This window comes from Myotis yumanensis, unplaced genomic scaffold, assembly GCF_028538775.1.
Source record: "Myotis yumanensis isolate MYYU_CA2020_CCGP unplaced genomic scaffold, mMyoYum1.0.hap1 SCAF_2, whole genome shotgun sequence".
Classification (NCBI taxonomy): domain Eukaryota; kingdom Metazoa; phylum Chordata; class Mammalia; order Chiroptera; family Vespertilionidae; genus Myotis; species Myotis yumanensis.
In genome coordinates, this window is record NW_027223753.1 from 182,822,281 (window position 1) to 182,835,270 (window position 12,990).

A 12,990-nucleotide genomic window follows, 5' to 3' on the forward strand; every position below is an offset into this window, starting at 1 on the left:
CTCAGCTAGTACTCTTAAAATATAGCCTCATGTAGTGCTTCTTGACCCTAGCCACTGTATTTTTTTAAAACTCCACAAGTGATTCTGATGCAGAGCCTGGGTTGAGAGTTTCTCCAGAATATGTATTATAGCATAACTGATCAATCCATTTATGGTACTTTAGTTGTCAGAATCATAGTATGAGCAAATGAAACTAATAGCCAATTTCAGAATATGTGTTATTATGCATATTGTTATGTGTTCAAATAATAAAAAGCTTTATATTTTCTCTTAGAATGGGAAAATAAATATGAATATAAGAATTGGTCATTAAATATAAATCAATATATCTGATTAAAATGTAGAATTTATTAAAGAGTGTGAGAGTAAAAGAATAAATGTAAAACTGAAAACCAGGAGAAAGGGATTTCTGAAGTTGACCAACTTAGTGTATTTCCAGTGAATAATCTCAGACTCGTTGATCAACTGAGACAGTTCTAAGTGAAATCATGTTGGCTTGATAAATAATACAGCATTAATATGCACACAATGATGTCTAAGATTTAGTGACCATTCAAAAAAGACCAACAACATGCAGAACAGCAAGAACAAATACCTGAGAATGGTGCAAAATAAAAATTAATGATATTCTTCCCCAGGATACCTAACCATCATGCAGGATGCAAATTTGAACTTAAAATTATGCTAGAGTAGTTGATCATCTCATTTTGAACCAGTAAAGATAAAGACAAAAATATATTTTAAGTACCAACAACAAAACTTAAAAGTAATTTTATGAGTAGATTTGTAGGAATTTGAACTATATACAAAATCTTTAAAACACACAGACACAATATTCTCACGTATTTGTTCTTCACCCTATTCCCAGCTCTAATAGGTGTGTGTGTGTGTGTGTGTGTGTGTGTGTGTGTGTGTGTTCACTTCCTTTCACTTAGGCATTAGTTTGGGGTTAAAGTAAAATTGTCTTGATTGCCTTTTTCTTGAACATATCCTTCTTTTGCATCTGTAGCCTGGTGTTCCAACTACTTCACCAGCTGTTCTTTCTCAGAGAGTACAAAAATTGAAGTCTTATTGATCTGTAAACTCTTTGGGGATGACCTCATTCAATACCACGGTTTTACTGGTAAATACCACCTATATGCAGAAGGTAGCAAACTTTTTGCCACTAGCCCTGGACTATCCCAGAAAACCCTGACTCATCTGTGTGCATGGCAGCTCTATCTGTATATCTAATAGGCTTCTCAGCTTAGAACTCATGATCCCTTCCCCCACAATGCAATGTATTCTTCTACAAGTTGTCTCCTCAGCAAATGGAACCCAGATATTACAAACAAAAATGTAAATGCTACAGTTGATTCCTTGGTTTCCCCCATCTCCCAAATTTAACCTATCATGAAATCCAGAACCCATCGACCTTTCTACCTCTTCACTACTATCACTCAGAATTTTCCAAGCCCTATTTCCACTAAACTAGATGTTTTCAATGGTCTTCTCACTTACACTTCCTCTTCTAACAATATATTATTGAAACAACAATGGGTGAGATCTTTTTTAAATGTAAATTGGACCATCTCACTTGCCTGTTTAAAACCCTCCTATAATTTCCACTTTCAGATAAAATAAAAATCCAAGTACATAAGTCTGGCCTACAGCTCTACACAATCCTGCTCCTGCCAAACCTCCTCTTCTTCTATTCTTCCCTTATTCACTACGGTCTTCTAGCAACCTTCTTTCCATTTTAAAAAACATCCCAAATACATTTCCAAGTTTGTGTCTCCACACGCTTCTTGGCGACCTTCATAGAATATTGCAGGGTTGCAGGGGTGGGGGAGCTGGAGGAGGATAGTGCTTCTTTCTCTTTCCTAACGTTTCTGAACAGGTGAAGTGACCTCCACTACTACGACGCGTTTTGTCCCTCATCAGCCCTTTTCTCTCTTCTGATTGTTAAGTTTCAGAAGAATACCTGGACATGCTCTGCTTCACTCTGGCTCCTTCCCCTGGACAGTGCTCCTGCCCACCGAGCACATGAGCTCTCTCTGTAGAGCACAGTGCACGTGCTGTAGTAGAGCCTCCCCACCTGAAGAAACTGTCAGGTTCTAGGCGTGTGAGTCTGGCAAACTTGGCTGTCATGGTAGGCTATCTCCTCCAACCTGGCCCCCATTAGAAAAATGTGCTATTTCCACATTTAATTCTATTTTATGTTGCAATTTGTTCAGAAACCAGCATAAAAAGGGGTGTCTTAATCCATTCTGGCTGCCACAACAAAATAGCAGCTACTGACCGGCTTATAAACAACAGAAATATATTTATCACAGTTTTTGAGGCCAAAGTCCAAGGTGAGGGTGCCAGCACAGTAAGGTGAGGGCCCTCTTCCAGGTCACAGACTTCCCATTCTATCTCACATGGCGGGAGGGGCTGGGAACTATGTGGGATCTCTTTTATAAGAGCACCAATCCCAATCATGAGGGCTCCTCTGTGACCTAAGCACCTCACAAAGGCCTTACCTCCTAAAAGCATGACATTGGGAATTAGTATAGACCATAGCAGAGGTGTGTTTTTTTAACTGGGGACACCCACAGAGACTTCATGATACCATTGGATCCTTCATGTATGTTTTAGATAACCATACATGTCACCTCTTCAGAGAGGCTCTTCTTGATGACTTAATCTACAGAATCTCTCAAGCTGCTGATTATCATATCACTCCCATTTTCATGCCCTGCATATTACTCATTATTATCTGTGACTTTTCTATTTTTGTTCTTTCTATATCCCACCTCCTATTATGATTCATGAAAGTGTGGACCTTGCTCTCTTTCCTGTTTACCATAGCATCCCTGGTACTGAGAAGAGTGCCTGGAATATTGCAGGGTCTCGGTAAATATTTGATGGATGGGTGAATGAATGAATGAATGAATTCCCATTTGCTGCCCTGTACTGACTAGTATATTTTTGCAGTGAAACCCAGACTATCTCAAGATGCAGACCTGGCTATGACTATAAGCCCCCTATCCTCATATATTTTTTTATCTCTCAGTCTAGGTTCACTAATCATAAATAATCACAGATCATGTCATATATGCCTTATAGATATTGTTTACATTAGGGATCAGCACAGGCAGTAGGCCTCCAAAGATTATCCCACTTGCTCACACTTTACTAAGATCAGAGGCGAGAAGCTGCCATTATGCTTGGGCACAGATAAATTAATGAACACAGATGACACATGTATGATCTTAGATTGCATACCTTCTAAAAGTAACCAAAAACTAGGCAGTAAGGGAAACACCTCCAACTCATGTGTCATACTAATTATTGTGTCCGGGAAAGTACTCAAATTTGTTTATTTTCAAAAGATTGTATTAGATAACCTTCAGAAAACTTAGATAGGAATAAGAATAGTCAGGTCCCTGTTCAATTATACTGTTCCAAACTATAATAATAAAATTACTTATGGAAAATAAAGACTTTGATCAATTTTGTTTTTTAATTATATTAAAGGCTTCATCATGCCTTTTCTTATACTGTGAGTCTAATTAAATACTTAATTTAAGAAAAAAATTTAAAAATATAAACAGATGAGGAATGATAAAATTCCGATGCTGTTTTCCTGAAACTAGAGTGATCTAACATAAACTCTGATAAAATATAACTGATATTCCTCTTGAGCATGTCTTTAAATTTTTAAATTTCCAGCCTTCAAAATAAAAGAAGATAACTAAGAACACAGGCCAACTACTGTATATGGGTTCAATTACTATTTTAAAATGTAAACTATTTAACAAACAAATAAATTCAAACTAGAACCCAAACCATAATATATCTACTGACTGAGCCAGATACTACGGATTCTCACACACATACAAAATAATGAAATCAAAATATCTTCTTGGATGATTGAAATTTGTAAGAATTTGGCAAGATTGCGCATTTCCCAGATATCTGAGTGAAGAAAAGAATAGATTCACATTCCTCTTGCTGTAACTTCAGTAAGTAAATGATTTAAAACAGTTCCATGAAACTACCAAGCAATACCAAATCCTTAAATTCTACTTTATGTCTTAGACTGTAAGAATCCTGCTGACAGTAATTATGCCTAATATCTTAGTTGATAAAAGACAATCACCTCATTCAATTATGCTCCTTTAAAATAATAACAAATCAATGAACAAAAAAGTATGACAGAATAACTAGGTTTAAGCTTACTTATGGGAAATATAAAACATTGTGCTGCTCATTAATTTTGAAGGTGGAACTCAGAAACGATAGATGTGGTCCTTGTGATGAGTCCCTCGGATTCAAAGATCTAAAACATGTGGAAAATCATTCCCTTTTCTGTGATATGGCATTATTTTTTTTCTTTTAGACTAAGTTCATTTCAACCTTTAAAACTAAGTTCCAACATTCAAGTGAAGAAGGATATAAGTCCTTACTTTTCCAAGTAATGTGTGGATTATAGAAAAAAGCTTTAAAAGAGAGGAAAAGAAAAAAAATATAATAGCATCCAACCTCAATGTGTGCCCAAGGGGCTGAGACATTATCATAATGCCTCTATTATAGCAATTGCTGAAATTAAATGCCTGCAGATTTGACCCTAAGGAGTATAATGCAGTGCTTGCTGTAAGGAAACACTGTAAATGCTCAACCTTGACTAGATTCTATATTAATACAAGTCTACAATAGCTATTTTGACAACTGTCACTATATATTTAATAAATAAGCCACATTGAATCATACCATGTTACTTTTTTGGTTATCTGATATATCTTGCTTTCTCCTTGCAAGTGTGTATTACTTTCCTGTATCTGTATTAATATTATACATATACTATATGTATTAAAGAATGGCCTGGTACTTTGGTGAGTAATCGAGATTTGAAAAACTTAATAGAAAAAATTTTTCATGGAGCAGCATGTTCAAAAGTGTACAGAGTTAACTGTTCGATAAATTATATACAACTCAGAATGAAATTATATAATTGGCAGCACTTAACATATTATAGATTTGAGCTGAACTTTGCCATCACTTTGCATTAGTGTTATCTCGGCTGCTTACTATTTAATAAACTTGTATTAAGTCAATATGTTTCATTTACAGGTGACAATGAAAAAAGTTGTAAATTTGGCTTTACTTGCATTTGCAGAACAACCACAATGGACAATGTGTCTACCTCGCAGTTTAAATTAGATCTAAATTGTTAGCTAAGTAGACCTAGATGTTGCTTGTTCCATTTCTTCAAATATCAAATTTAGAAACCTAAAATTGATGTTTTCAAAAGCAGTCAAATAAGAACTGAAGTGTTAGAAATAAATGATAAATGTTTTCACATATTTGTCATATAAATTGCAGATAGAATTTTAAAAAGAAAGCAGAAATGGCTTTAGTCCTATTATCCAATGAGAATATTTTATTTCCTGAGGTTGTTTGTACATTCTATTAAATGTAGTCATAGAATTTTTTTGTTTTGTTTTTTATGCTACACTAGGGGCCCAGTGCACGAATTCGTGGACCTTGAAAGGAACTGTGGGCCGTGAGGCTGCGGTGGGGACAGGGGTGGGTTTGGCCCAACCTCCGTGCCCCCGCCTGGCTCCTCCCACCATGGCCCCCGGTCCCCTGTCTGCTAGCAGCCCCGCTCTCACCTGCTGATAGTGGAGAGTGATTGGGGCCGGTGCAAGCACCCACAGTGGGTGTGAACGGCAGCTATGGCGTCAGCAGTCGGGACCGGGGTGCATAGGAGCAAAGAATTTTCAGTAACCACCAGAGGCTTGCCCCAATGACAGCGACTGGCACCCCACCGTGGTCTGGCACCTCCACTCCCCCCGTGGCTGGTGTCCGCCATGTTCCACATTCTGCCGCCTGCTGCCAACACCCACCATGTTCCGCACGCGACCCCTGGTGGTCAGCGCACGTCATAGTGACTGGTTGTTTGGTTGTTCTGCTGTTTGGTCCATTTGCATATTAGCCCTTTATTATATAGGATCAACTTCACTTTCTGATAATATAGCTTGAAAATTTTTCTTAAAATTGAAGCAAATATGTTTATATTTTGCACATTCAGATATTTCATAGTTAGCTAGTCTAGTACTGTAATTCATGATGTTTATTTCAATACTAGTTGTCTCTACTTCCATGTCCCCATTTACTCTGTAGTCCATTGGTATACTTTCCTTCCTCATCATGTCATCAAAACTATCCTCTTAAAGATCACAAACGGCAACCTATTAAAACTAATAGATAATATTTTGTACAACTCATTAGCTTATATTTCTCTTTCTCCTTTTCACTTGGTACTTTTAATAAATCCTGTTGAGTCTACCATCCTACTATCTTTAAAAGCATACCCTTCTCAGTCATAATAGACTTAATCATGCTCAAAAACAACTTTCAAATAACCATGGCTTAACACACCCTTGTGACTTGCACCCTGCTTCTATTGTGAGTTGGCAGGAGACTGTTCATAGTAGTCACTCAAAGAACAAAGCAATGGTGTATCCATGATGCTTTGTACTGCCTATCATTGGGCCAAAAGGAACGAGAGCTCTAGAAACTTTGCATCAGCTTTTAAGGCTTAAGTCCACAGATGACAAGCATCACAATTTATTGGCCATATCATGCAACTGGAAAAATAATAAAGAAGTCATTAAAGATAATTTTACATGGCATTTTCTTGATCCTGGTTGATTTATCCAAGGACAGTTAAATGAGTGGAACAAATCAGGAGAAAGATGGAAAGAAAAGATCTTAGTAATTATAATAGAAGTCAAAACATATCATTTTATTTTACTGTATGTTGTTAAACAAAAAAGTTTAAAAAAACATAAAAAACAAAAAACTAATTTAATCAAATCTAAAAGACTAAAGAATAATATTATGTCTAAATATGAAAATGACAGTAGAGGGAACAATAGTGAAGTGTTCCCTTTTCTGTCAATACCTCAGATTTAAGAAAATGAATTTGCTCTTTGAGTTAAAACTAGTAAAATCCAGACATAATGATGAAATTAGCATCGAGTAATTTAGAAAGAAAGAAAAATGAACAAGACACTTGGATACATCAACCTGATTTCAATCTAGAAAGCAGACATCTTCTATTGGCCCCTGTTTGAAGAAAACTGAGTGTGAACATAAAGATGTAGTCAGCTGCTCTACAGCATAAAGGTGAGAAGTTTAAAGACTCAGAGGTAAGAATGTATATCAAACATTGTCTAATGAAAATAAAAATAAGTCCTTAGAAAAAAACATATTTATGTTTCTGAAGAGGTCTGTTCAGTTGTCTGATTCTTCAAGGCCTCATTCAATCTGTATTAAATACCCATATCCATAAAACTTTCTACCAAAGAATTTAAACAGAAGCAAATGCCTCTAAAACATATGAGAAGGTCTTCAAGCTCACTTAGAGAAATTCCATTGAAATCGACACTAATACATTGTTTTCATATCCACTGATTGGAAAAAGTATAAAATTTGACAATACACTTTAATGGTTTGGCAAAAGGGAAAATGAAAGTCCCATGTATTATTTGGAATAGTATAAACTGAAACAACCACAGAGAGACAGTAAGGTGACTTTTTTTCAAAGCTGTAACATACTGTGGCCCAGCAATTCTCTGGGAATTTATCTTACTGATTTAATTGACATGTGCTGAATTATATATAAGTTGCAATATAGTTTGTAATAACAAAAGTTAGAAACAATGCAAATGCCCCAGTTAGAGGTACTGATCAAATTAACTATTAGATATAGATACATATGGATATAGATAGGCGTATGTGTTTAAACAGTATGGTTTTGGTATAAAGACAGACATACAAATCAATGGAACAGAACAGACAGCCCAGAAATAAACCCACACATACATGGCCCATTATCTTATGATAAAGGAGCCAACAACATGTAATTAGGAAAGGGAAATCTCTTCAACAACGATACTGGGGAAGTAGGGAGCCACCTGCAAGTGAATGAAACTGAACCACTATCTTACACCATATAAAACAACTAACTAGAAATGAATTAAAGACTTGAATGAAAGAGCTGAAGCCATAAAAGTTCTAGAACATATAGGCAATAAGCTCCTTCACACAGGTCTTGACAATGTTATTTTTTAAAAACCAAAAGCAAAGGCAACAAAAGCAAAATTAATAAGTGGGACTACATCACATTAAAACATTTTTGTACAACAAAGGAAACCATCAGCAAAATTAAAAGGCAATCTACTGAATGGAAAAAAAAATATTTGCAAATTATATTTCTGAAAATAAGTTAATAGCTGAAACATATGAATGACTCATAGAACTCAAAAGCAAAAAATAAACAATCCTATTTAAACATGTACAGAGAATTTGAACAAACATTTTTTTTCCAAAGAAAGACATACATATGGCCAACAGGTTCATAAAAAAGTTCAGCATCACTAATCATCAATAAAATGCAAATCAAAGGCAATGAGATATCAGCTCACACTTATTAGACTGTTTAGTATCAAAAATAAAAGAAATAACAATTATCAGCAAGAGTGTGGAGGAAAAGGAATCCTTGTTGGGTTGACTGGAATATAAATTGGTGCAGCCACTATAGAAAACAGTATGGCATTTGCTCAAAAAATTCAAAATAGAACTACCATGTGGTCTGAATATTCACTGAAGGAAAATAAGAATACTAACTCAAAAATATATGTGCACCCTCATGTTCACTGAAGCATTACTTTCAATTGCCAAGATATAAAAACAACCTAAGTGCCCATCAACAGATGAGTGGATAAATAAGATGTGGTGTATATATGCAATGGAATTTTATTCAGCCATGAAAAGAATAAAATCTTGCCATTTGTCATAACAAGGATGGACAATAAGGGCATTATACTAAGAAAAGTAAGTCAGACAGAGAAAGACAGATATTATATTACCTCATTTATATGTGTAGAATCAAAACAAAACAAGCTCATAGATAGAGAACAGATGGTGATTGCCAGAGGCAGGAGGTGGAGGGTGGGAAAAATGGGTGAAGGGAATTAAAATGTACCAACTTCATGAGGATGCATGAGGACACCCCCTGGCTGGTGTGACTCGGTTGTCTGAGCATCATCCCTTGCACCAAAAGGTTGCTGGTCCAATTCTTGGTCAGGGCACATGCCTGGGTTGCAGGTTCCAACACCAGTAGGGGGCGTGCAGGAGGCAGCTGCTCTCACATGGATGTTTCTCTTTCTCTCTCTCTCTCTCTCCCTTTCTCTGTCTCTAAAAATCAATAAAAATATGTATTTTTTCAATGAACCAACTTCTGGTTATGAAATAAATAAGTTATGGTAATGTAATGTACAACATGATGACTATAGTAAATAATATTATATCCCATATTTGAACATTGCTAATGGAATGAATCTTAAAAGTTCTTATCACCAGAAAAAAAATTGTAACTAATTATAGTGATGAATGTTAACTAGAATTATTACGTGATCATTTTGCAATATATACACATATCAAATCATTATTCTATACACCCAAAACATGTAATGTTTATAAATTATACCTCAAGAAAAAAGGAACCTTTAAAATTGATAATATGAAAATATTTTCAAGATCTATTGTTAAAAGAAAAATACAGGAAATAGTCTCTAGTATGTAACCTTTTGTATATAAATATGGAAAAGAGTATGCATATGCATTTTTCTGTATTTACATAAAGAAAAAAATGGTGAAAATCAAATAGATATATTGACTTTAATGTCCATGACTGACATAGAGACTTCACAGATCATGAATAGAAACTGATCGGACTAGTGCTCTCCTGTTAATGATCTGCTCGGTTATTAATTCCATCCCTGTAAAGTCTCTGCCTGGAAGAGCGCCACATCTGTGAGCAGTCTTAACATCTGACAAACAAGATGTTGGAAAACAACTGCGCTTCATTTCAGAGCCAGGGAAAATCACATTCATTTAGCGGGCAGCTGTGATGTGGGTGATACCAAAAACTGCACATAAGAAATGAGGCCTAGAAATCATTCTCCCTGAATTTCAGAAACTGAGGGAAAAGTCAAGGAGCAGGAAAATGGTGCAAAGACAAACAGAAGAAAATATAGGAATCAATGAAAGAGAGAACATTTTTCTTCTATACTCTAAGAAATACATTGCCAGACCCATTACAAAACATTGGTTAGCTGATCATTTAGAATTCATCATCGTCAAGAGGAAAGATGGTGAAAACTGTTGCATACTCAGCATCTATTGGGAAGCACGGGACTTGGTTGGAAAGTCTGTAAGGATTCTCTGAAATTCGGGGGCATCTAGGGGACCTTGCCAAAGGTGGCAGCCCCTGCCTTGACTTTTCCAAACAAATCCGAGCCCCTGGGTGTTTTACTGGAATCTCTGTTTAGTCTTTACATCCAACCTCATAGAAGCATGTGCTTTCTCAAGGATACTTATCCTGCTGATAGTATCTAGAGCAGCGGTTCTCAACCTGTGGGTCGCAACCCCTTTGGGAGTCGAACGACCCTTTCACAGGGGTCGCCTAAGACCATCGGAAAACACATATATAATTACATATTGTGTTTGTGATTAATCACTATGCTGCAATTATGTTCAATTTGTAACAATGAAAATACATCCTGCATATCAGATATTTACATTAAAATTCATAACAGTAGCAACATTACAGTTATGAAGTAGCAACGAAAATAATTTTATGGTTGGGGGTCACCACAACATGAGGAACTGTATTAAGGGGTCGTGGCATTAGGAAGGTTGAGAACCACTATGCTAGAGGTTAACTTTAGTTCAAGCTGTTGCTACAATAAAAGCCTAAGGAGGCAGGCAAATGGGGCAGCCTGGTTCCTTTAGCCAGGCAGTCCCTTAACCCTCTCTTTCACTGAAACATGTGTCAGAGTAATCATTCATCTGTCACTCAGGGTCTGCTGGTCAGCCCCGGCAAACATCTGTTTGGGTATTAATTGGTATATAATAATTTTTAAAACATAAACTTTAATATTTACAAAAGTTAAATGCATGATAAATGAGGTAAAATGAGGGAAGGCCAATTAATTGGTGAATGCAAATCCCTAGGGACATATATATGACTGAGAAAGAATGGAGACAAAGACTGTAATTAACTGGACGATTATTGGACAGAGAGATTAATTTAGCACTGGTAAATGTTTCATGTCACCTTGCATGTTCCCTAGCACATAACTTAATAAATGTGCTTAATAACATGCTTAATAAATGTGTTCAGTTGCAGGCACAGAGGAGTGTTTTAATTATTTATGTTTGCCTTAGAAGCACCATTTCTTTACTCATCAGTTGCCTTGCATTCATCAGAGTTCATAATAGACTACAAATACAGGTCAGTAAGTGCTATAAACTATTGTGCACTATATATATAGTGGGAGGACTACTATTGCATTAGTTTAGCTTTGGAAACTATTAAGTGTCAGTTAGTGGAAGAGAAAAGGTAGAAATAAATGACCCATAATAATTAGCAAGAAAAGCCTTGACTTCTAACACATGAGATGTTTGGATAAGAGCAGTGTGGAAAACAAACATTTCATAAGCATTCTTCCCCTCTTATCTCCTGGCTTTGATGCATGAGGACACCACCATGATCTACCAACATGAAAAAGGGCCAGAAAGCTGCTCAAACCATCTGGTCCCCCACAGTGGGGGCAAGGCTGGTATCTTCTCCCCCACCTAAGCAATCAACTGAATAGGCTGCCTTCTCCATACATAACTCAACATAAAAAAAACATTTTACTGTATAAAGTCCAAATAAGTTCTAGGTTTTCCTAAAATTACTAATACTTTCACCCTTAAAAATATTTTCCATTTTTGTGTTTGTTTTGTTTAAGTACTCTTCCTTTAGTATCTTAAAATATACCTAGTCCACCTAGTATAAACAGAATTGCTTAAATCTCTCTCTCTCTCTCTCTCTCTCTCTCTCTCTCTTTTTCTCTCTCTCTCTCATCTCTATCTCTATCTCTATCTATCGCGCTCATTCTGTGTATGTCTGTAAATCTAAGAAAAACAGATATAAAGGAAAGACAGAAAAATAATACACAGATTTTTAAAAGCCTGAGCTTCCACAATAAGCCTGCATTCCTTCTAAAGAGCATTGTGGTAAAAGTTGAGAAAAGCTAAGAAAATTAATTCGGCTCTTTGGAATTCTAATAAAAGATGAAGTTAAATGAAAATGAGGAAAGTTATATCACTTCAAAAATTCACTTTTCATTTTAGTAAATTTCCTATTATAACTGGCAAATTAACAGTGTTAAAAATAATAAAATTGTTTAGTATCTTTACTGGTAGAAGAAATTATATAAATTTTCAACATATCAAGGAAGAAAATTATATTTTCCATCCAAAGCCCACATTAAGTTCATATAAGATTTATTTATTATACTTCTTACATTTAACTGAACAAACATGTGCCTTAAGATTTGACCCTCAGCTGTATTAGCATATTTTTACTACCACTCCTTCACCACTAAAATAGCATTTGATCTAGCTCATTTACCCACCTATGCTTAATAGTAGAGGATAAAGATTGTGGAATATAACTATTTTTCACTTATATCACATACCCAAGGCAAGATACCCCATATTTGTGATCATCATAATTCCCATAAAAAGTCAATTAATCATAGATTTTCCAAAGAGAATTAGCAATTACCACAAAAAAATAATTTCTTATGAATAATTTGGGTATTAAAATGTATTCTCAAACATACTAAAGATAATAAGTCCTTTCATATTATTCCAAATTACAAGAGGTTATAATTTTATTTATATTTTATTATCTATCTATCTTTGTCTACTATATTTTGCTGTGCTATTACTCATTGTCTCAATTCCCAAATATCTATGCATGATATAAAAAAGAAATGTGATTTAGAAGTAGAGATGAAAACCATCTATTATTTGGTAATCGTGGTAGTCACTATTCTAAAAGCCTTCTTAACTACGAACACTCTTTCCCTCAGATCTCTAAAATGGGAGTGAAACAGT